The following is a 26,991-nucleotide window of genomic DNA, read 5'->3' on the forward strand; positions in this document are numbered from 1 at the left end:
TGTCTAGAAGGTAGCGTAGACCCCCCTCCCACCCCACACAACTTACCACATCTGCCGTCGCAGATGTCCTGGCCCCGGGAAATTCCCAGGAGGGGCCCTAGCCCCTCCTCCCCAGGGAGGGGCCTATGGCCGCCTTCCCTTTCGGCGTCCCATCCTTAGATGGAACCGCCTCCCCGTTTGAGGGGCCAATGGCCGCCTCCTCCCAGCTCTCCCATCCATAATGGGTGACGCCCCACCTCTAGGGATCTTCTAATTCCTGCTCACCGATCATGACCTTACCGCCCGACCAAAATAAATACGACAATCTAAGACTAAAGTGGAGAAAAAACAATTTATACTTAAGCAGATCAAAGTATAATCTCTACCGAGTATCCGGCGCAACTACTTTGCTCAATAAAACATGCTGAAAAGGAAAAAATTATGAACTTTATTACACACCAAATTACCAACTTTAATCAAAACAACCTGTAAGAAAACAATATCACGACACTCGACTTTACTCCAACAAATCGCTGTCATCAGGGGCTGGTGGGTGGGTCAAAAATGGCTCTTCGTTCCGTCTCGAGCTCACGTGCAACGGGGAGGTGCAGCTTCAGAGCACAGGAACAAGAGGATGCTTCCTTGGCTTGTTGCTCCTTTTATCCTTCTTCGGGCGGGCGTGGACCCACCTCCAATCCGCCTCCAGGGCGTGGCTAGCGGCGTTGGTGTCTAGGACAACCCCCTCTTGGGCGGGAAAAGGCGCGCCCCGGCTACGCCGCTTCGGGCATACCAGCCGAGACTCGCCTCCCGCCCAAAATGGCTTCCCGGGGGGATCGGGGTACTCCACCATACGTTCGGGGGGACCGAGTGGTCGCCCCTTTCCATATGGCTGAGATACCCACCACCCCCTCTCAACTCAATCCCCCAAGGATGGGACGACGGAAACGGTTCTGAACTTGTGGAAGGCGGGAGGGAGTTACCCTCCCGGCCGTATTTATTAAAATATGAAACAAAATCAAAACGTTAAAATAACAGTTTCATATCATGTACAATTCCATTCACACATTACGATGTTCTTGGCTGACCTTAACACATCTCTAATACAAAGGTTCTCCTAGCCGATACTAAACATCCTGCAAATGCATTACTCAAACGTTGAAATTGTACATCCTAACATTACGGGCCAACGGCAAGGTCGTAACCGGTGTCAGATCCCCAATACCAGAACTCCCCCCTCATTTGTGAGGGGCGGTCGCACAGAGGACTGTACCTCTGTGCCAACTTCCAATTTCCCTTGTCTTAGCGGGGGCCCCCTGTTAACTCGACACCATCTTTAGTGGTCGTCCGAGGACTCGTGTGAGGTGTCTAGAAGGTAGCGTAGACCCCCCTCCCACCCCACACAACTTACCACATCTGCCGTCGCAGATGTCCTGGCCCCGGGAAATTCCCAGGAGGGGCCCTAGCCCCTCCTCCCCAGGGAGGGGCCTATGGCCGCCTTCCCTTTCGGCGTCCCCATCCTTAGATGGGACCGCCTCCCCGTTTGAGGGGCCAATGGCCGCCTCCCCCCAGCGCTCCCATCCATAATGGGTGATGCCCCACCTCTAGGGATCTTCTAATTCCTGCTCACCGATCATGACCTTACCGCCACAGGCCGGATAGTTGACCGGCTATCCGGACCCCCCACAAAAACTCCTACTTAAAGGTCATGGCTGCAAACTCTTTAACCAAGCTACGAAGTCTCCTATGAGTAAAGTATTCCCCACCCGGGACAAATGAACTCCATCCTCTAGATACATATGGTCCCCCCTGATACACCCATGCGGAATAGAATGCAATGTACTTGTACGGAACAATCTACCAAGTTTGTTATTCACCTTCTTCACTGAATGATTTACAGCAGCCACAGAATTAGCCCCCCGCCACACCTTTCGTGGAATCATATGGGACCATGCAATCGTGCACCCTGGAACCCTTCTCGCCAACCAACTCACTGTGGATAGTATCAACTCGAGAAGTACTCGTCTACCAGTGTTCACCAAATCATTGCCCCCAAGATGCACTATGATTACAGACGGCGGTGACCTTGTCCGCCCTAACAAACCCTCCATAAAACGTTGAAACTGGTCAATACAGAGCCCGCCCCTTCCGTAGAAGGTCACCCTGTACCCGTATTCCCCAGCCATGTGAATCATGTCACCTGCTTTGAATACGTCTGCGGCACGCCTCACGTATGAGTGGCCCACGACCCACACCACTCTTTCCTCAGCCGGTGATCTTTGACCGCTGGTTCCCAGGTGTCGGGTCGACTGCACAGTCCGCCCCGCCTCGTAAGCTCGCGACACTGTAAACCAAACAAAAACAAGAAGCGTGAGTGCAAGACATAGGCTTCACAACATGTGCAACCGCACATACCTTTTATAACAATTCGAGGACCAACGCCCCAACTGTTTCACTTTTTCCACACTCAGACCCCTGGCTGTAGCCTCTGTAGCAGCCCCTATCCGGAAGGAATAGGTCCCGAACTCGCACGGGTTCAAGCCTGCCGCTGCGATTGCCATCCTTAGCACCCGCTGGAACTGAAACCTCGTCAGTGGGGTGGCGTCGGCGTGCCTCAGCAAGCTTCCCCCCCATGATGCCGCCCTCTGCGCCAAATACTCCTCAACGCATGCTACCGGGCACATGGGAGATCCCTGAATCCGCTGAACCACTACACTGTCCCCGATCGCTTTCTGATCGGTCTTGGACCTGGCAAATGAGACTACCATTGTCTCCCCCTTAATTTGAATGTGCTCACGGCACAGACCTCCCCCCGTATCCTGCTTGTTCCTTGCTACCAGCTCGCTCACCCGCATAGCCCCATGGAATGCTAATGCAAAAGCGGCCCGGAATAGCACTGTCTCTGATTGAGATGAACATGTCGCAGGGAGTACGGACAGTAACAGGGCCAACCTTTCCAGACCTATCGGGTGTCTTTCATCCACTCTGCAACCCTCACGGCGTTGCCACCCACGCAGCGCCTTCTGTACCAAGAAAGACGCCGTGGGATCCTGTATGCCATGGGCCCGTGCCATGAAAGAAATGGCGGCCAGGTGCCTATTGGCCGTAGCCACTGATTTGCCTGCCTGGTGTAACGATAACAAAAAATTCAGGACATACTCTTCTTGGCCCCAAAGCTCCCCCCTAGCTGAACCCAAAAAGGACAAATAAGAACGGAACGCCCCTACATACGCCTTCCTTGTCCTGGGTGCTAGACTCTCTCCCACGAGGTCTTGTAGTCCGGGGCACCGAGAGACCAGAGAGCTTCGGGAAATGGTGCCGCCACCGGGTCCGCTGAGGGCAGAAAACCCCAGAAGGCCTGCATACGGGAACGGGAAAGTGCATCAGCTGCCTGATTCAAAACCCCTGGCACATGCCTTGCCCTAAAGTGGACGTTTAGTCTCATACACAGCAGGACAATTTCCTTCAACAATCTCAAGATCCATTTGCAGCGTGCTGCCTGACTATTGATGCACTCAACCACGGTCATATTGTCAGACCAGAACACCACAGAGCGATCCCGAAACTCCTCAGGCCATGTTTTTAAGGCCACCAGAATAGGGAACAGTTCGAGAAACCCAATGTTACCTGTCAGCCCACTCTCGTGCCACCATGTCGGCCATGTTCGTGCTGACCAATGATTACCCAAGATGGCGCCAAAGCCCACACTCCCTGCCGAGTCAGTCCACAACCCCAGCTCCACGGAGGAGACCGCTGGTTTGTTCCACACGACACGACCGTTGAAATCCGCCAGGAATGCCAACCATATGATATGCGCATGTCCTGGCGGACCTCTGCCGAGAGCCTTGTGCGGTGGTGCCCTTCCTTAAGGCCGACCATGGCTTGAGCAATAGAGCGGGAAAAGGGGCGAGCCATCGGTATCACTCTAAGAGCAAAATTCAGCTGACCCACAGCCTGCTGCAACTGATGCAAATTTACCTTCGTCTCGCTAATGCATATTTCAAGTGATGCCTTAAATGTCGTTGCCTTTTCCTTAGGCAAACGGAAGCACCCTTCTTCGGAGTCGAGCTCTATTCCAAGAAACTCGAGCGAAGTAGCCGGGCCCACTGTCTTACCTGGTGCCAATGGCACGCCAAAGCGAATCATGAGATTGCAAAATTCATTCAAAGCCTGTGCACATTCTACGTCCCCGGCTGCCCCCAGAAATAGAAAATCATCAAGATAATGCATAACATGTGTAAACCCTGTTGTTCTAGTGAACGCCCATTGCAAAAAACTACTGAATTGTTCAAAATACGGACAAGAGATGGAGCAACCCATTGGCATACATTTATCCATGTAGTAGCGCCCCTGAAACATGAAACAAAGGAGACGCTGATCATCTGGGTGTACCGGGAGCAACCGGAACGCCGACTCAATGTCCGATTTGGCCATCAGCGCTCCGGGCCCCAGGCGATTCAACATGGCGACAGCCTCATCAAAAGATGCGTACCGCACCGAACAAACTCCCGGGTCAATCGCATCATTCACCGAAAGACCCCTTGGAGCTGACAAATTATGTATCAACCTGAATTCCCCTGGGTCTTTTTTGGGGACCACTCCCAGAGGTGAACAAACAAAATTAGCAACAGGTGGCATGTCATATGGGCCGGCAACCCGACCTCGGGTCACCTCCTTCCCAATCTTTGCTTGTACCACCGCCGTATTCTGCAGAACCGACAGTTGGTTCCTACATTGCGCTTTACCCTGAAAATCCCCCGTCGGGATGCGGAAACCATACGAAAAACCATCTCGCAACACCCTAGTGGAGATATGATCCGGATATTCGTTCAGCCAAGGAATCATTGCCATGATATCAATCGGGGTAGGGAGAGGCGCCCCTCGGACTATTTCAGACCTGTTTGGCGCCCCCTCTACTTCCCGTATCACCATTTCTGGCTCTGCACATGGTCTCGGGGTGCGAGGACTGCCCGCACACAGCACATTCATGTTTAAACCTGCAAGATCCCTGCGGCCTAGTACATTTGCCTCTGTTAAAGCTCCAGCAGACCCCTTTTTTACCTGAGTTGCCATTATTCCTTGTGTGCTGATCATTGCTTGATCCTGCCCGAAAGGGCGCCCCAGACAAATGGCGGGAAAACTCGACCATATTCCCCCCTAAAGATGGCGACTTCGCCGTGCCTGACTTCTCCATTTTCTGCCAGGAAATGGAGTCGAAACAATCCCACGTCAGGGATGAGTCGTGCTCCTTGGACTTACGAAATATGCTATCGTAATAAAACCATTGATTGCCACCATATGTTCCATAAAATTCCATGATACGTGTCTGATACACGGCTAATCCCACCAATAATTCGGGCCTACGTTCCCCCATAATTGCAATGAACATTCCAAACGCTCTGCCCCAATTGTCGATCGATTCATCAACCCTGAAACCGGCCATCTTGGCGCGCCATACACTAGGATGAAGAAACTCCTTTTGATTTTTAACATGTTCAATCTCATAGTGATCGGTCAACAAGGAAAACATGTTCACGTATTTATCCGCCCATATCCTTTCTTTAACCTCAATCGGGATATGCTGAACAACTTTTTCCCTCCTTGAAGGTACCGATCCCTCCCCCGCAATCGGCAACGGCTGCTTACCTGAACCGGCCACTGTGACCGTAGTTCCTGCCGAACCAACGCCCGATACTGGTTGTTCCACGGGAGCCTGCGGGGAAACAAAAGGAGACGGTGCCTTCGCAGCATCTTTCGATTGCCGCAACTGCTTCATTATTGCCCTGGCTTCCTCAGCCGTGGCCCCCTCGTTCTCTTTGCCTAACCATGCCGCCAACTGGGCAGCCAGCTCAGGAGGCATATCCTCCCCGCTCACAGGAGTGACTACCACAGGGATCGGTTGGCCCACATCTGGGACCGGAGTCGGGGCCTCGATCGGGGTGACTGGGTGCGCAGGGGGTGCTTCGGGAACCGGGGCCTCCCCTCCCGACGCTCCCTTCTTGGCCCTTCTACCTCTCCCGCTAGGGACCACTCCCGGCAATGCTGGTCCGATGACCCTCTTAGGCCCCCCCACACCATTCATTACCGCCATCTGCTTTTTCATATCCGCCATGTCTTTCATCAGCATACGAAGCATCTGATCGGTCCCGATCCTCTTTCCGACCTTCTTGCTAGGCATCGTCCGCGTATACTCCTCAAAGGTCCTAGGCAGGAAGCTCCGAACTCACTGAAAGAAGAAACACACGATTAATTCTCAAAAATGGCTCTTCGTTCCGTCTCGAGCTCACGTGCAATGGGGAGGTGCAGCTTCAGAGCACAGGAACAAGAGGATGCTTCCTTGGCTTGTCGCTCCTTTTATTCTTCTTCGGGCGGGCGTGGACCCACCTCCAATCCGCCTCCAGGGTGTGGCTAGCGGCGTTGGTGTCTAGGACAACCCCCTCTTGGGCGGGAAAAGGCGCGCCCCGGCTACGCCGCTTTGGGCATACCAGCCGAGACTCGCCTCCCGCCCAAAATGGCTTCCCGGGGGGATCGGGGTACTCCACCATACGTTCGGGGGGACCGAGTGGTCGCCCCTTTCCATCTTCGCTGCAACAGGAATTCTCTTGCACTGTCGACGATGCGCTCCACAAGCAAGAGATGCATGCAAAATTGTAGATCTTCTTTTCTATTCCAGCTCCCCAAACAGCAGGCAACAACCTCCAGAGACCCCACAAATGGATATAGCACTCTAGGCAGGCCAGAACTCACATAGCATAGTTCAGGGGGGAAGCGGGAGTGAAGTCCTTTTGTTCCTGGGACTTCTTAACAGGAGGCCAGTTCTCCTCAGGCCCTTGGAGATTTCTACAAGCAGGGAACACAGCAACAGCAAAGTCCTTTGTTTCTCCTTGGCAGAATAGCAACTGCAGGTCAGCCTACACACACACAGCATGGCAGTCCTTCCTCTTCAGTCTTTCAGCTTTTCTCCTTGGCAGAGGTTCCTTCTTGATTCCAGGATGATCTAAAGTCTTGGAATCTGGGTACCCCTTTTTATACCAATTTTCACTTTGTTCTCTGAAGTCAGAGAGGCCTTTGCCTAGTCCAACCCAGTTCTGGTCAGTCCTGGAGCACTCTGTTTACATGACTCCTTCTTTCCTTTGAGAGAGAGGGGCAGGGATGTCAGCCGCCCAGCCGAAGGTGGAGCCAGCATTGTGGAAGGCAGGCACAGCCTTATTCAGGCCCAGGTGCTACGCCTCCCACCAGTCAAGATGCAGATGAAGCTATACAGCCTAGTGCTGACTCACCCAGACTCCTGGAGCCACCCCAGCCCCCTGTCACTCACAAACCAGACAGTCAATACACAAACAGGCAAAGGCACACAGTAAGAACAAGAAAACAGCCACTTTCTAAGAGTGCGGTTTTCAAACACAGGATTTAAAAAAAAACATCATTCCTAAAAGATGGGTTATTAAATTCTGAGTTGAGGGATACCAGGCTTCAATGTTCTATCTTTCTCCTATGGGAAGATAGGCAGGTAAACATTATACACAGCATTCCCCGTTCTAGCCTATGGGCAAGATAACCTTTCAATAGTGAAAAACGAAAGTGCCAGTATTTCACTAACAGAGCATGTCACCCACACTAGTACGTGCTCTACCTTTCATATACACTGCACCCTGCCCAGGGGGGTGCCTTGTGCCTTCCATGGGGTGTCCAATGCATACAGAAAGGGAAGGGTTAGGCCTAGCCAGTGGGGACACTGGTCAGGTCAGAATGGCAGTTAGCAACTGCACACAGGCACTGCGGTGGCAGGCCTGTGACACCATTTTAGGGCTGCTCATGTGGGTGGCACAATCAGTGCTGCAGGCCCACTAGTAGCATTTGAATCACCCGCTCTGGCACACTCAGTACACTTTACCAGGGACCTACTGGTAAAACAAATATGCCAATCATGGATGACCAATCACACTAACAATTTATACAGAGAGCATATGCACTTTAGCACTGATCAGCAGTGGTAAAGTGCCCGGAGTCCTATTGCCAACAACCACAGGTCAGGAAAAATAAAGGAGGAAGAAGCAAAACGTTTGTGGATAAACCTGCAAAAAGGTCCATTACTAACAGCCCTCCTCTCAATAAGACTGTATTCTGACATGTGGCCACTTTTCTACATCATCTTGGTAATGGATTTAAAGTAACCCTTGGATGGTATGTTGATTATTTCAATTATTTTTTCAACTGTTGATGCTAAAATTCTACAGCAGCCACTGTCCAATTCGACAGAAAAATAGGAGTAAAAAATAAATTAGATTGAAGTGACTTAGAGAACAAAATCATTATAATGTTCCTAAATGGCCGAACATTGTTTAATTTTCACATTTCTTTGAACTAGCCACTCTAGTATTTCGTAGACTGGCAGAAGAAACAGCTACCATTGATCCAGCCTCACTTGACTTGGGTACCACAAAGCAAAGTGGGGTAATGGAACATACTAGCGTTTCTGCCTGATAAAGCTTAAAGTCCTTTTAGCGAAACAAGGTGGTTTTGTGATAAACTGCTTGGAGTACAAGAAGAAGACGATTAAAGTCATACATTACTTTTCATTCATCTAGTGAAGCTGCTGCAAGACAGTGGCCCCTTTCTTACTCCTGAAGTCTGATTTTGAATCATGTGCAAACAACGAGTTGATCTTAAAGAGTCTGCAACACATAGCGCATTGCAATAAACGAGGTTTGTACATCATTAACTTTGGTATGAAGACCGGCTTTTCCTATGCCACAAAGGGTCTGGCTCTACTTCTTAGCTTAAGCAACTAAGCTGAAATTGAAGTCCCCTTAGGTATCATTGATATATGTGTAAAACTGCCCTCAATGGAGAGATTCTGAAGGGTACACTAAATGAGAGAGAGAGAGATTTTGGAGAAAAAGTTGTAAGCCGAAGGAAGGAATGAGTCAGAAGAGGATGAGGACAATTAGTGGGGGCTGGAGAAGGAACAGGAGGCAAGAAAGAGGAAGGACTTGAAGGAGACTGAAGGGGAATAAAAAACTATACATAAAGCACTCTGTTACTGAACTGACTTCCCAGCGCTGAAAAGAAATTTTAATTTAGGAACCTTAATAGAAAAACAAATAGAAACGGCACACTCATATAAAAATATGAATAACAATCCAAATCATGAGGCATACAAAGGGAAATATAGTTCATGAACTATTGCACATGGTACAATCATGACCATTTAAGGGAAGGGCATTGTGTAATTGTCCAGACAGCCGGCAAAAAAACGAGACATGACAAGCAACATGGGCCTTAGGGTGTCATTTTTAATCAAGTTTATTGCAGATCTCACAGTGGGGAATAAAACAATGGAAAACGTTCACAAACTACTACAGTCGAAAAGACAATGGCACCTAGGGCAATGCATTATCTAATTTTTCAGACTGCCAGCAGAAAGCTCATCTCAAAACCATCGGATCAGTCTCACAGTCTTCCTCATGAAGCACGAAACAATAACAAGAGTTTGTGAACTAGTATATCTGATTTAAAAAAAAGGTACTATGCTGATTGGTCGGGGGCAGTGTATCGTCTAATTTTACAGGCAGCCAGTAGAAAGCGTTAAACCAAACACCACAGGTGTTGAGGTATTTTAATCAAGTTTGTTGCGGACCCCACAGTACAAGTGCACGTGATTGAAGCACACCAGGCAAAGGAACTGAAAATGTGACTCATCTTCTGCCTGATCTCAACACCTATGGCAACGTTTGGTTTTGCTTGGGTGGCAATTACAGATAAAGCACTTTAAAGGGTAGGATGACACATTTTAACATAATAAACACGATTGTAGCCAATGCGGGTACCACCTTATCCAGGCACACACTTCCTGGGTAAAAGCACCTTGGTTAAACACCCTTAGGTGGGGTCTGAAAACATGGACGACAAAAGCCATTTTTATTCTTCATTTCAACCTCTCCTGCTCATCCTGGGGAAATAGATTCAGGGGAAATCCAAACTTTAACGTGGTTATCTGGGCCAACAAATTACAGACATGCCTAAGCCATCCAAATGGACAGCTACCTGTAAGGTCTAGGATTCCTTGTAATGGTGTTCTCCACTCAAATCCAGTATACGTCGGGTCTTAGCTTCACCCAAAAGCAAGGGTACAATTGGAATCCTGCAGGTAATCTCAAAGGATGCTATAGGAAACATTTTGCACCGTGTAGTAGGTCTGAGTATTAGAATGGCCTTACAGCTCAGCTCCATAGAGGAAGGGTTACTGGCAGTGTAGTTATATACTCAATTGATATTCTACTGAGCTAAATGTGCATTAAATGTTATGTTGTGTGCAACTTCTATGTGAATTCATGCACCTGTTAAAGAGGTGAATTATCTAACCTGAAAATATTCCTGGAACCTTTGTGTGGAAATACATATTTGTTTTATCATGTAGTAAAAGCCAAGCCTTTGGATGTACAGAACTCATTAAATGTATCCAATAGATTATATAAGCCACTGCGGGGTCTATTTACTCATTTCTCATGCAACACAGCAACCATTCAAAAATGCTGCAGTGCACTGTGTGAGAAGGAGCAAGCAGGAGAGCACCATATCTACAGAGGCACAATCCTCCTCTCTCCCAAGTGCTGGCACACAATAAGGCAGCCATGCATCATGTACACACCTTTGCAACATAGTGCAAAGGTTTCTGTAGGATAGGGTGACCAGAAGTTTAAAGCCAAAAACCGGGACAAAAATAGAAAAAGGACTACAATTTTACTTCAAGTGATGAGCGCGCTCCTCAGCAGAGAATTACAGAACAGGCAGTAAGAACATACATAAAAGGCATTTTTTAAACTCAGAAGCATGCCTGTTAATGAAATTGCTTTCTTGAAACAATTGCTAACTATCCCTGCTTTGTAAAACATTAAAAACACCTCCCACCGTTTTCAGTCGACCCTCTTTATAAAGGGGGATATGAGCTACATGTCTATGAAAGGGTGGCACTGGAACTCTTCCAGTACAACATACTATGCTTAGGCTAACTTTAATACATTTCCCGCTTTGTATGTGCGCTGTACAGTGCTTTGCACTACTTTCAAGATAATTTCCATTCCGAAACTTAATTGGAAAAAACTTTTTTTCTTCGATTTGCATCACATTTGTAATGCAAACATGGCACAAAATCCCAGTTCAAACACCCTTGGTGTCTTACATGCCAGTAGTATGTTATCGGCAAACAGAAATATTTCAAATATGTAGCCTATTATGAGCATATTTCCAAAAGTGTATGCATCATTGTGCTGCGTGGAAATGTTTAAGTGCTGCACTTGTTAAAAAAAATCAGTTCTGCCTCAAGTTTAAATGCAATAACAAAATAAAGTTAGCGTTGCAGCGCAAAACATCATACCATAACACAAGGCATTAAAAACCATTCAAAATGGCGCTACACAAAACAAGCAATTTCTGAAACGTGAAGTTAACGAAATGTCAGAGAGCGGTACCCCAGTTAAAACAAAAAAAATTTATTTGCTCCTAAATGATCAGACGTTGCATGTTTGCACTGTTGTCCAACACACGTCTCAAGTGTCTCTATTTTTGATGGTTTTGAGTAACAATTCATTTGTACTACGTTTTTTCCCTTTCGTTTCAATACCTATACTTGAGTGACATTGACACCCTTGCACTATGATGAAAAGATGTGTGGGTGGGGCTTCGCTCCATAATTGTGCCTCACCAATAGAGAGAAAGCAAGATCCTGCTCTAAATCCGTACACATGTCGCCTTCCCACTCTTCGAGTAGTACACGGCATTCTATCATTTAAACAAAGCCAGATGTGATATGCTTTGCTTTTTTTAAAGTGTATTGACAAGCCCCATGCCATTTACATCCTGATTATGCTATATCAGAAGGTGCTATGTTTACTACCACGCTCACTACACAAGAGAATGTTTGAGGATTTTAGATTTTATAGCATATTGAAGTCGATGAACATTTGATAGTATTTGAAAGAACTACATTTGTTCATCATGTGTACATTCATGCTACCAGAATGGATATATGAACAACTTTGGGATGGACAACTTCACTTATAAGTTATGATGTCATTATCCACTTTGAATTATTATAAAATTTCACTGTAGGTTTTTAAAAAGGGAAACAGTAGGCACTAGTTCCTTTACTTCCATGTAATTATATAATAATTGTATTGTGTGTAAATCGTACATTAATTGAAATCTGGGTTACATAGCAATCCAGATGGGGAGAACTTGTGTGGATATCAAAAACTATTACCACAGTTACATTGCACCATGAGGTATGTCTGAATGAGGGATTGTGTCTGGTAGGTGCATACCGCCACCCTGTATGTAAACACACATACACCTAATGCCTGAGTGTGCTAGAAGCATGCTGGATGAAACAATGATTATTAAATGATCACGCAACTGGGATGGATCATGTGAGTGTGCCATGCGCTATTTGCTACCTAGCTGGGCTGTGCTACTTCATAGAATGTGAGGGGCGTCACATTGCATTTCCTATGGATGTGTTGGCGTGCTTGCCTCTTATACACATTTTCTACATACAAGTGTGAGATGTTAAAGCTTAAAATAATAACATACAAAAGGCCATGCAGTTGTAACTTATCCTTATCATTCAACAGCTGTGAGAGCCAGATACAAGTATGGATGTGTTGATTTTGCAGATGTTAACATGGGTTTGTTTAGTTTAAAATACATCAAGCAGAAATTACACAAATGATACAAAGCCAATGAGAAATGCTTACCAAAACAATAGTGTGTTAAGACTCAGCTATCCCATCATTATATGGAATGATATCTTTAGCTATATGTGGGCATTGATTTCTGAAATTAGAAAGAGTAGCATGGTAATACACAAACACTTGAAGCATCATGTCTGCAGTCTCATCAAAATACTGCCAGTTCAAATTCACTGTGCAACTTTGGAATGCTTGCTCCTAATAAGTGTCACAAAAAAAGAACCACAATGTAAAGGGATTCCACAGAGGTAGGAGCATACAGATGTATGGAGCATTACATACTTCTGTCTGTAAGATGTGCCGTAAGAGCAGAGCGTAAAGGAAAGCAAATTGGATATTCCTCAAGCGTTTTTCCTAATGTATTGCAATACAATTGCACTACAGAGGGTTAAAAAGCACTGTGAGGTGTGTAAACACATGTATTTTATAAATACAGGATGTATGTGTGCCTCAGTGAATCCATCACATGGAGGCCGATGCTTTCACTTTTGTGAAGGTTGTAAAGCAAACACCCATGTTGCACCCATGGAATTCAACTTTCACACTGAGTAAAACTAACCTCCCTTATGTTCTACTTTGCATGACTTTGATGGACTTTAGAAATGCAAAACAAGGCTAGCGTTGTACATTATAGACTATTATATGCACAGCATAGATTTAGTTTTTCTAACAACAACCAAGCACAACATGTTTGTTATTCAACACCAACATTTCCTATGCTTTTAACAGAAATGTTCTTTTAAGTTTTTAAAGATTTAGTTAATATTATTAATATGATTACAAAACTTGCCAACCAATAGGCCCACTCCATACATTTACATTTCAAAAAGTTGATTGATAGGCAAAAGCGTGAAGATGTAAGAATAATGGGCCAGATGTATCAAAGGGTTTTACCCATTCTGTGTCTATGGGAAAATGTGTTCATACATATGGGCCAATGTGCGCTAACTAGATATTTGTGAAGCAGTACTTGTAGTCAAAGATGGCTTTGTACATTTATGGAGCAGGTATGCTTTTTTTCCTATTCAGATTAGCAGTTTTTGTAAATGGAAGCACGTTCACCTGCATACCATCTATTGAATAAGGATGTGTGTGAATTGAGCAGTTTGATAAAATCCTTGCTTTACTTGTCTGTGTTGCTGCGCAGAATTTGGAAATCTCTGGCACTGTAGCATTATTTTCATTATACTTTCCTAGACACGTGGCAGAAATTAAGACACAGCAGCCACTGTAGCACAAGTAGCTCGGAATGAACCAGCGGCCAGAAGGTGAAGTACTACCATTACCTTCACATGAGCTTGTATAGCATGTGATCTTCCAGCTATTGGGTTAAGGGATACTACAATGTTATGTACAGGGAGATAATAATTTCCTTTGTGAGCCTACATTTCTTTACAATTTCTTCTTCATGCAAGTCAAACAAAGAAATTCTCTGCCTGTAGATTCTTTCATTCCTCCGTTGTTTTCCGTTTGCCAGGGCAAGAAGACGTTGATGGAGTTTGGCTATCACAATTTCCATGGTTGTTTGCACATAATAACGTGCTATGGCTTGCTGCTGGTGGTGGATATTCCAGTGAGTAGCGGTTTGAATGTGGTTTATTTGTATGGGAAGTAGGTACCTATAAGGCCAACATCACAATTTAAGGCCCAGTCAAGGACTCAATACATTGTTCTCTTCCTCAATCCTTGGTAGCTGGCTCCGAGCAGGCAGGCTTAACATAAGAGACAGATTTTTAAAGCATTGAAAAACACATATACATTAGATAAGTAAGGCACAGCACATAATAAAAACCCAACACCAATTCATAGAAATAAAAAATATTTCTATAATAAAAATTTCACACAAATGTAGATTACCAGATACATGAATTGTTTCAAGAATAAACACTTTCTAGTGCCTAAAAGTCAAAAGTGGGAAAACAAAACAGGTTGGCTGGACAGGAAAGTTAACAAGAAAATTCTACAGACACGCAGTCAATATGTACCACGTGACCACTGGACCTGTATTCCAAACAAATTTATTTTCTTTTTTACAGGATTCTCAAAGTTTCAAAAACACAGGCACAAACAAAAGACCATCAGAACAGTGGGTTCATGTATACAGTATCTACAAATATACAATTTTACCAATGTACAATACTTACAACAACGAGTCAAACGAGGCAAATAATAACACACCAAAAAACAGTAAAACATACAGTGATCCAATTAAATTGCAGTTATGTACAGTGCAAAATTAGTGCATGAAACAGAAAAGAGAACCAGTCCTTAGAACTATGGAACCAAGGGACAGGCGGGATTGAGATGGAAAGGAGTGCCTGCCTGTCTACCAAAGCCTGTGGTCAAGTGTTTAAATGGGGTTGCACTGCTAGGGTCCAAAGTAGTGAAATGAATTATATCCTAGCGGCACCCTTTGAGATTGCCACAGGGTGGGAGTGTCGATGCGTTTCGAACTTAGATGTTGTAGGTTCTCTTCAAGACAGGGACTGAACTGATCCCAGGATGCTTGTTTCCAGTCCAGGGAGGACCTGGCTTGGCAGTTCAGGCTGAACTGTTCCCTTGAGAAGCAGGGTCAAGACGGATTTGCATACGACTGTGTACAAACTGTGGTGGTGTAGTGTCCAAAAAAACAATAGATTAAACCCAAATCATTGTGAGTGTGGGAAAATGTTTGCATTGTTCAACATTTCATCCATCATGTGTTTTTCCTGACTCTGCAGGCAACAGAGCTGTGCACACTTAAGTGCTAAATCTACGGGGTCTCTAAACCTACATGCGCTACCATATTATTGGATTTGGAGGTAGGTTTTTAGTACCATTTGTAATTATACTTAAATACCATGTACTTTTAATTTGAGTAAAGGCCCTGGGACAGGTCAGTAGAGCCCACGGCACAATCAGAGTCAGAAAACCAGCATCTAGTAGTCAAAATAGGGGCAAAAAGTGAGGGAACACTCCAAACGCCCTGGTTTCTCACAGTTGCCTTTTTTTCTGCCCTTGTTTTTCAAATGTGCTATGTTTTCATTATTTTTATTTTTGTGTAGGTTTGCATCACTTTACATGACTATTGTAAGTGCATGCAGTGCCACATTGCAGGCCACTTTCACTGGAGTCCTCCCTACCATGACCGCATTGCATATATACTTATGGTGTAATGCAAAAGTATTATAGCACCACACAATCATTAAAATTCCATGCAAATACTGATATTTGCCTAAAATCTAATATTTGCAAGGGTTTGCTTTGTATTACATCACACGAAAGCCAGCGCTATACTGCTCATTAGAGTCCAAACATCATTCACACATGCTTCAATAGCCTCTATAATCCGATGTATGTACACCTAGAGTTGCAAAGAGACCCATAAACAACTCCGACTGCCACCATTATTGGCAAGGAATTATCTAGTAGTTCCCCCAAAGGAGGTTCCCAAAGCACTCTGGAAATGTCTGTGCCATGGAGCTTGACAAGAATGCACAGGAGACCACTGCAATATCTGGGGCATGGAATTAAGTTGCATAGGACAGGTCTCTGTCAACATGTTGACAACAAATCCCAAAATACCACATACAGTGCTTGAATCTTTAGAACCATTATAAGTCACCCTTATGGTAGGCCCTAAAAGCCCTTTAGGCAGGGTGCACGGTATTTAAAAAGTTGGATATGTGTACTTAGGTTCTGCAAGTGGCAACACTGGATCTTCCACAGACAGTCAATTGGTTATATTATAATACCTTATAATTTACAACATCAGTTTGGAAATAGCTACAAACTTGATTCAAGAACTCAAATTAACAGGAAATTGAAATCCAAACTGCTGGTAAACTTGGATTCTAAATTGCTATTTTTGAAAATGCTACTTTTAGAATATTTTGGCTATACACCCAGCTAGAATGGGAAGGTAAATGCTGAAAACAAAAAGAATCTAGCTGACCGTTTATAGTACTGTTATTTATTTCAACAGACTAAGACCAAACTCTGGAATGTCTTGTTCTACATAATTTATTATGTCAATTCTTTAGAGAAAAGTATTTGCAAATAACAGATTTGGACAGCACTTCTTGATTTCATAAACATAAAGACAAAATAACACATAAATCTGAAGCAACTTCAAATGCAAAAATTACAAATAATTACAAATATTCACCAGTCAAGATCAACGTAGTAACCCACACTTCATTTTTATAATGATGTTGGTAAAGTGTACAGGGGTTACTGACGAGCGGGGACAAATATCTTAGGCAACAAAGGGTTACAGTTTGAAACAATATCCCCTTCGTTGCTAATCCTATTTTTTGAGAAACTCTTTTCCCCAATGATAAAATATGCAGACGCTTTTTAAATCCCATTGCAATTTCTGGGATTCTCTTCGGGGCTAAGACTGGATGAACTCTGTTAACTGTATATTTTTTAGTGTCTCTGCATGAGTATTAAAACTATCTCGCTCTAGGGGCTTACTTTTAGAAAGTTAGCATTTTTCTTTTAAAAGCTTCTAGTAGCCCTTTCAGAGGAAATCCTCAACTGTCACCTGGGAGCCAGCTGGGAGTTGTAAGGTCGTCTAAGGAGAGGAAAAAAAACACCTTGGTTTGGAGGAGGTGTGACTTCCTTCTGACAAGATGGCCAGGGGGATTAACACCTCAACTGGACAAGCTTCAAAGATCCAGCCCTTGTCACAGTCACATGTAACTCATGCCTAGGCCTGCCTTAGCAACTGTCTAACTAGCCAGCATGGCACCCAATGCCATTGAAGTGAAAACATGGCCCAGAATGAATTCCTCATTCCTAGAGACACCTCATAGGTGGGCCTGGAGCTCGGATCAAGGGAAGAACAATTCTGCCATGTTGGAATTTTCTGAGCATGGCGCTGAGGGACTGTCAAAGGCCAAATCCCCAGGAAACTATCTCAAAGTGGGTAGGGCTGCCCCTGTGAACTTTTTTCCTATTGCCTAAGGAGTCACCTCCATCCACAACCTAGTGCCAGGCATAAATGTGGCACCCCTTGGTATCTTTTTTGAGACTGTGGAAAACAGAAGAAGGATTGCACCTGCTACATCCTTGACTTAAAAAATAGGACAACACCTACTTTACCCGTGAAAAGAAACCACAAGGGCTGGATCTGCTCCACTTCTACCCAGGACTGAAGAGTGGTCTACAAAGGTTAGATGGGTAGTCTCCAGTTAAGCTCCAGGAATGCAAAAGCTGCAATATGCCCAAGATTCTGCTGGTTCCAGCTAACCAGTTCCAACTGAAATTGCCTTGGACCACGTTGGTGGCTTCTGGGAGATTGAGTCCTAACCACCAGGTGGTGCTCTAAAGTTATTGGACCTAGGCTGGTTTAGAGTGGACTCTCTCCCCATCGAAAGCTGAAAAGCTGGACACTTAAAAACGTTTCCAAACTTTTTCCAAAAAGAACCAGAGGCAACCCCCAGATTGCCACTATAGTCACATCATTTAGAGGTTGCCCCACTGGAAGAAGTCTGACTTTCAGAAAAATCCAAACTTTCTGCAGGGGCATCCCCAAATGTGTTTGCTTTCACCCCCCTGTTTTCTGAACCTGTTTTCGGTGGCTTTTAAGATTTGGAGTACTTTACCACTGCTAACCAGTGCTAAAGTTCTTGTGCTCTTTTCTTTACACAGAATGGAAACATTGTATTTACTTGTATTTCCCTAGTAAAGTGGCGGTACTAACAGAGCTCCAGCTCTTGTGCAACCAACTTAAGTAGCCTTTTAAACTTGTCTCAGGCCTACTAATGCAGCCTGTATGTGCAGTTTGTAAACTGCCCTTTTGACCTGACAAAGTGAACCTTAAACCAGGCTTAAACGTTCCTTTTGAATACCTATGTGTCACCCCTATGGGAGGCCCTAGAGAACCAACAGTGCAAAATGCAGCGTATTTAAAAAGCTGGAAATGTACTCTTAACTTTCACATGTCCTGATAGTGAAAACATGTTTTTTCACTACTGCATTGCCTACCTCTTCTATAGGCAGAGCCACTGTTATTGTGCGATTGTGCAGCTGCAACAATTTTTGCATAATTATTGATTTGCCACATAATCCATTAACTGCTGCATATTTTAACAACATAAAATTTGTTTCTAGCTCAAAGGATTCAAAGGTAATAAAAATGTAACAATGCGTGTCACCACGCAGCAGAAGGCTCTTTGCAAAGGTTGGCTGGTCACCTTTCTGTTAAACTAGTACTAATGATGTGCAACCAATGCCCAGTCATTAATAACAAGTGTAAAAATGACAAAATAATGATTTAACACTATGATCAAATGTGCCCCATTATGCTGCATTATTTGCCTTTTCTTGCTGCATTGCTTACTCAACCCTGGCACGTAATGTGGCCCTCCCCTGCTGCCTAATTCCAGTAACCATGTTCATAGGATAACATTGGATTAAGGTATTAAAGTTACTAAGCAAGCAGAAACGGTATGCAGTTCCTTGGGGGGGGGGGAGAAGGGGAAAAGGCTGGGTTGGTCCATCACCCTGGCCCTATGGTGGAGACAGTGTGTCTCCCAATTGGGAAATGGGGCCCTCACACACCCAGCTGAGTGTCATGCTTCATCATAGGGCTTGCTCCTAGTCTGACCGGCGCTTCAATCCGGTCTGTGCTCCATCTTGGTCAGCCTGAACTTGTGACTTTCAACCGGTCTCATTTGACTAGATAACCGCAGGTGGCGCTTTGTGTTTAAGACACTTTACTTACCTGAAATCTTTAAAATTGCATATCACCCATTCTGCTGATCGGATTTTTGTCATTTTGGTATCAAATCATTAATTACATTTTACACAATTTTTAAAGATAGCTGTGGAATTTTTCTTGTGCTGTGATTTTATTACTGATTGAAAAGCACATAAATGCTTTAAACATTGCCTCTACATTAAGCTTTAATGCTTTTTGTCAAGCTACCAGAGGGTTAAGCACAAGTTAATTTGAGGTTTGTGTTTCACCCTGAAAGAGAATGAAGTTGTTGCTTGAGTGGGGTTTCAGCCAGCTCGGCCAGTAAGCCAATTTCCAACAGATTCCATCTAAGTCGACGTCAAGTAGTCACCAACTGCTGACAAGACATTCTTGGGGAGAAACTTCAGACCGCACCTGATCAGAACTTTTCTGCCCTTGACACCGTGAGGCCCAAACTTCCCGCCAAAAGTGATGCTCCAACTGAGGTCCCTAACTCCTTTTTAGCTGACATTCTGGTAATCAGTTTCCACCCAGACCAGATATTTCTATTGTTGATGAGGATTTTCGCCAAGAAAAAGACCAAGGACCCAATTCACAATGGTAAAAGTAGACCCAAAGTCTAACTTAGACAAAATAATCTAATTTTACAAATGTTTGGGGTTCATAAAGGGACCTATGAGTAGTATCCTTACTCCTGAGGAAAATGTCAGTACATACACCTGCATACAATTAATATTACCTGCAAAGCATGCTCTGCAAACCACATGAAAGCAATACACACCCAAGGTACTATTTTTTCCAAACTCATACTTCATCTGGCTGCTGTCCTCTTTGCCATATCCCAAATGTCAGCATGTTAAATATTAGGAGGAAGAACAACTTCAGAGAGAAGGAGACACAAATGATAATCAGATTTGTAGTGGACAACTATAAAAATGTTCCTCTTCCAAACCTCAGCAGTGCAACAGCGAAGGTAGCACTATGGCAGATGTTGGCTAATGCAGTCATTGCATTGTGGAGGCTATGTTGACAATCACCAACATTATGAAGAAGTGGCAGGAGATGGTTCATGGAGAAGTTCACTAAGACAGAGGAGCCTGGGCCACTCTCTGGTGGACAAACCATCTCCATCACGTACCACATGAGAAGGGCATCCTCTTCCCTGTGCACCTCCACCTGCTGGTTGGGTTGCCTGTGAATGATGATCAATTGTGGTGCCAGGTAATATGTAATGGTTAAAGAGTGACTTTATTGAAAAAATGTTTAGTATAAACAGCAAATGTGACTATGGAAGTCACTTCTAATTTGTGCAAATATTCATGGTGAATTAGACATTCATTTGTTTCATTTTGTTCATTACACGGCAAGTTCCAGAATCCTAAGTACTGCAAATCTTAACTTCCAATTTCTTGTTCACAAACAGTTGCCCATCTCTGCTGCTGATTTCCATGTACTTTATAACTGGCACATAAAATTGTGCATGAATTAGTGAACATCATAGTAATATTGTACATGCAATTAAGTAAATATATAAAACACTGTACATAATTGATGTTTGTTTATTTGTCTGGTGACTCTTTCATTACATTTCCACATGCAGCCAGAGTAGATCCACCCACTGGAGCAGATGTGTCTGCACATGCAGGAAGGCAATGTTGTGGGGCAGATCCACCGCTACCACCGGCACAAACTGGTGTGTATTTATGACCAGACATGGGTCACATGTACTATAATATTTTCAGACAACCTATAGATTGTTTCATAAACTCCATCATTAGTCTCACACATGTGAACTTAACTGGTGTATGTTGGTTCTAACTAGAATGATAAAGAAATTATACTCATACCCTTTTAGACCCTGAGACAATGGCCAGGACTACACATACAACAGTAACCTCTGCTCCCCGTATGGGTGTGACATATGTCCAGGCACCACACACTGAGAAACTGAGAAACCCTGGTAAGGTAACTGACATATAACTTTGTTAAAGCTCATAGTGTATTGTATTGGATGACATGTTAGAAGTATGTGGTGTGTGTCAAATATCGCTGTCACCCATCTTCATTTGCTCAGATATGGTTCATAAGAAGTATGTATTTAATTGCTTCTATTGTCTCCTCTATAGAGAAGTAGCACTGTGCTGAAATTGTATTCTAATGACACATACATGTAAATTGGTACCTATCATCATTTGTATCGAAATATGGATATGTGTGTTTCTTTACCTCTGCTGTCAGGAGTACCTCAGTCATCCAAAGTACTCATCCAGGGATACGGGAGACATTCTGCCAGTCAGACCCACAAGCATCCGTCTGTCGTCAGATAAGTGTGCCATATAGTTTTCTAAACTAATAGTTTCCAAATATTTCACAATAAACAACTATTGTGAAAGTAAAAGAGCAAATATCTCCACTTTTTTTCTAGGCATCTAATGTTGAAGTATGATTTGCTCCCAACATAATCAGTGATGTCGGTGTTTATTTGCATGTTCCGTGGTTATTCATCCTGAACATTAATTTCCTTCTGAAGCTGTTGGATTAAGAATCATATCTTTTGCCATACAATCAATGAGACAGGTTCAGCAACTGACAACACAGGGGAATCTCAACACCACACAGATCTGTGGCTGGAGCTGGTGAGGGGCATTTTGCATTGCACATGTTCATTGAATGCCAAATAGTAGGCAGTGGTGTAATTATAGGTTATATGGCGCCTTAGGAACAATCACACATATATCAGTTCAATCTAGTATTGAGTTAAAGTGCTGTAAGGTGAGGAGAACCACCAACCTCCCTCACAGTTGTGACCAAAGCCAACATAGAAATTCACAAAATCCTCAGCACACGTCTGTAGAGTAGCATTAAATACCAATGCAAGTATACACAAATTATAAACACAGTTTCAGAAATCTTTTCTTTCTTTTATTCTTTTTTTTCTGATCAGCCAACACGTGTTTTGTCGCACAGACTGGGAAATCGTCCCACGACATTCTTAAGACACTGCAAGTGGAAGACCAAAGCAATTTCCTGCATGCAGGAACTGGGCATGCATGCAGACAGGTTGGCACATCATCTGCTGCCCTGCATGCATCCCCATGGCCTGAGGCACCAGGGGGCATTGTAGGACCCCTTAGTTTCCTCACTGCTAGCAGTTTCTTGTCATGAACACCGCCATGACACTGCTTCCAGTAAGGAAACTCATAATATGCTTGGGGGGCCGCTGCAGCCCTGTCAAGCATATTGCAACCTCATACCGATGCGCCACCACAAGGGATCAGAGATCCCTAGCACTGTGGCAGTGCCATGGAGATTCAACTAGCATAGTTGTAATATGGCGGTTGGACCACTTGTGTGGTGGTCCCCGACTGCCACTGCACCTCCACCATGGGTTCAGACCGCCAAGCTCGTAAGCAGGCCCTACGTCTTTAGAGCAGCTATAGAAGAACACAAGAAAGAGAACCGCACCAAATCAATTCTTACGTTTGCAACAGCGGCTCAACAACCCCTGTCTAGAAAATGTGTATAACGGTGGATCCAATTCATCCACTTTATTTCTGTTCCAACCTTTTCTTGATCAAGGAAACAAGTGCTCTGCAGAGTCCTCAAAGAGCTACTTTGTGACCAGGTCGGGGGTCGACCTGACAACAAGTCTCCCAGAGGTGAAGGGGCATAACCTGAAGTCTGCAATGCTGGGAAGCTAAGGATTTGCCCTGTGCCTTTAAGCCTGCCTGCCTGATAAGAGAGGGAAGGAGTGTGTTTAGACTTGCAGGAGAAGAGATTGTCAGGGAGGAGAAGCCCAGCATGTTACCGGTGTGGAGAGCGCCCAGAGAAATTAGATGCTGAGAGCAAGCAACGCCAGGAGTGACCCTAATCATGAGGGGTCTACCCGTTCTCTTTGTGCTATTCTTGACCCAAAGGCTGCACCTAGGTAGGTCATTCTGTGCCATCTGTTTGACATGGCTGTGAATCATGCACTGCAGCTGCACATTACTGTTGGACTCATGATTGTGAATTGGACTGGAAGGCTTCAATTGTACCTCACCATAGAATGCCTGATTGGCCCAGAAGGATGTTCTGGCACATCACCAAAAAGCACCTGTCCAGTCAGAGAGATATCCTCTGTGGGTGGGCCAATACCACTCTATCCAGTCCTTTTCTGCATTATGGCTGCACCTTCATCCTCCTAAGAGTGGCCCCTGACTGTGCCATAACCACTACCTGACCAGCAGGAGCCACCATGCGTGTTTCACAAGTGTCCCCAACAACCAGAGGTGCTTAATGGATGCTTGCTTGAAGCCAATAAGCGCCCTAAAGTAAGCACTTTTTACCTAAAGGAGACTATGGGTAAGAAATGAGCAGTGTTGTCTTAACAATTTAGAGCATAGGGGCTCAGGGCAAAAAATATTTTGGGGGCCCCTGTTTGGAACATCTTCGAATTTTATTATCTATTTTTTGCTGGGTTAAGCCATATGTTGGCTAACAATATTGATGTATACCTTAAAGGTTAAGATACAAAGATACAAATAAGTGTGCTACAGAGAATGTTGACTTTCCCTGGAGGCCCCTTGGAAGGTGAGGGCCCTGGGCAATCGCCCACTTTGCCCGTGCCTTAAAACGTCTCTGACAATGAGTGCTCTGGACTTGGGACTTGCTAAATGGAGAGCAGGGGTAATACTGGGTAAGTGTGTTGCACTCTCTTACCTCACAGGGGCCAATAGTGATAATCTGCACCTGTCCACCGTATTGTTACTATTGTGTCTAGTAGCTACCTGGGTAGGGAGAGGAGGGAATATCATTATTTGAAGAATGGAACAAGAAGCTCAATCTGTATTTAACATTTTGTTGCAATATTTTGTGTTGCATAATTAAATACAACTTTTTCTTACTAAAAGGCAATCACTGTGCTAGAATTTGAAGCTATTGCATCTTTTGGTTGATTGTTGAGTTCTGAGCTCTAGCTCCTTACAATACATCCTTGAGAATCATTGAACAGCTCTCCCTTGCCACACTGAATTTAAGTGCAGGAATGGTTGTACTTGACCCGGTTTGCACATCCATTTTAGGAGGAACCCCGGAACAACATTGGTAAAGGACGTCAACCACCATGGCTTGGGGCTCTGGAGCCTTTGTCTGCGCCTTGGGCCCGTAAAGGGGATCTGGCAGTAAGCATATAAACTAGAGTGAAAACATTTCTGGCAAGTTTTCACATATTTTTGGCCCCCTACTGCTCTTCTTCCCTGCAGGGGTTGGGATTAGTCATACATGTCATTTACATAGCATGTCATTATTTTGCTCATGATCAGCCTGATAGTCTGATGCTCACGTGCTTTATTCCTTCATGGTATGACCAGACCTCTAGTTTGTCTGTAGTGAACGTTCCATTTGGCAGTTGTTTTGCCCTGCCCAAATGGACCTGTTGCTCATTCTCTTTCACTTGGACAGCTTTTGGAAAACATTTATTTGTAATATGATTGAAAGTTGTTAAGCTCGTTTGTGAGTTCAGTTCCTACAGGAATGAAATAGTACAGCAAGCAGCAGATCAACAGACCCGTTCAGTCACTCATGGCACATCACCATATTCAAGTTTTAGCAAGTCAAGGTGGAAAGTTCAGGGAAATGGTGAAGGCACTTGTCAATCCTCAAATGTAGCCTTAGTGCACCATACAAAGCAAAACATGGCCGGTACCATAGGGGCTGAAATAAAAATAATAAAATAAGTCAGCATACATCATTTTTCAACGTGATTTTGAAGTCACTTTTGCTTTTCTCATGGTGAGAAATCAAAGCATGAATAATTCTGCAATATCTTTTGGAGTTTTTGTAGTACGTTCCCTTTAATAGTTATTAACATGGTTGTTTCTCTTTCCCTAATTATTGCAACCCCCAAAATATTTCTAACAATGAAATGGCAATTCTGTGATCGAACTTGCCTATGAGGATTGCAATTTATCCCGCTTTTTTTTTTTTGTATATCAAACATAGCAAACATCGGGGCATATTACCAACAACTAGCGATAATTATCGCTATGTTGGCTTCGCGGCACTATTTTTATCGCCAAGCTGCGGCGATTTTTATCTCTTAGGAACCTTGCTATTATCAAGGTTTATCTCCTAAGCGATAAAAATTGGCCTAAATGCATGAATATCGCTGAAAAGTCAGCGATATTCATGCAATACCGAGCCAATGCTCTTAGCCATGTTATCCACCTACCATTGAATAACATGGCTAAGAACTGCTCAGGGGCAGGTGTTAGCTTTTGGAGATAATCGCGCTTAGCGCGAATATCTCCAAAAGTTGGTAATAGGAGATAGCGATGTTAGCGACTGTTTCCAGTCGCTAACATCTTGGCACGCCCACTTTGCATGTCATTAGTGATAAATTTCACTGACATGCAAAGCGGGGCCCAAGATGGTCGCTATCTCCTACTAGCTGTCGCTAACTGGTGTTAGCGATAGCTAGGTAATGGGGGGGATAATTTTATCTCCGCTTTCTTGGCTTTTAAAGCCAAAAAAGCAGCGATAAACCCCCTTGATAATATGCCCCATCATTCCCTTCCAGCTAATTGTCAATGATGAATTTGAAAAAGTCCCCTAAGCCCTTTATTAATCCTCGTTAATAGTAATTAAAACAAGAATGTTATGAGTAAGATTAAAGGTTAAAGAATGTCTATGTACAATGTCATCACTTAGTCAATTCACCGCTGCCTTTTGTAGACATTATGCTAGTCACAACTTTTCGCCTCCCTCTACATTTTTACCTCTACATTTCTACACAGTTTTTTAAATTGTTTAGATATCACCCCTGTAAAATATTGAAATGTGGAGGCCTGTAGAGAGGCTGGGGTCTCTATCTGCTTTTATGCAAAGTTGATAGCATGCATCCAAGATTGTGGCTGCACTTTTTTGCTTGGTGCAAACCTGACTCCCTTAGAGTGAGTGCCAAAATGCCTACCAGTTCATTTGTTGCCGCCTGTGTTGGTTTCTTCTAAGCGGAAAGGTTTGCACCTTGTGCTTCCATTCTCTTGTCTTGGGGTGATCTATCTGCTAGATGTTTGTGTGTGGGATCACCTGTCCCTTCTACTGGAGTTTTTACTTCAGATATATCATCCTCATCTTCTTCACATCTACTGGTGTTGTTACTTTAGATATATCATCCTCATCTTCTTCATATCAATCATCAGTAATCATAGATGTATTATGAATAATGTTAGTGTTTTACAAAATGCTTATTTTGTATGTTGTTTTCTGAGGCTGTGATGGTGTGATTGCAGTTCAATGAATAGATCGTTCCCTGTTGCAGAGACAATATTCACATATATCTGACCCATCCACATACGTCCAGACATCCCTTGCCGTGGTCTACCGTAACTCCAAGTCCAATATTACATTTTTGGTTTCTGTATAATCTTGGCCCACGTTGATGGATCTGCACTCGCTTAGTGCACTCTAATAATGCCAAGCATGCCAAATTGCATGTCGTTCTTTGAAAGGGGAAAAGTCAAGCGATTTCCCATTTTAGCATCTCGAAGAATCTTTGGCTACACTTAATGCTAAAACCACTGGATGGATTCCCACCAG

This window comes from Lissotriton vulgaris, chromosome 6, assembly GCF_964263255.1.
Source record: "Lissotriton vulgaris chromosome 6, aLisVul1.2, whole genome shotgun sequence".
Lineage (NCBI taxonomy): Eukaryota > Metazoa > Chordata > Amphibia > Caudata > Salamandridae > Lissotriton > Lissotriton vulgaris.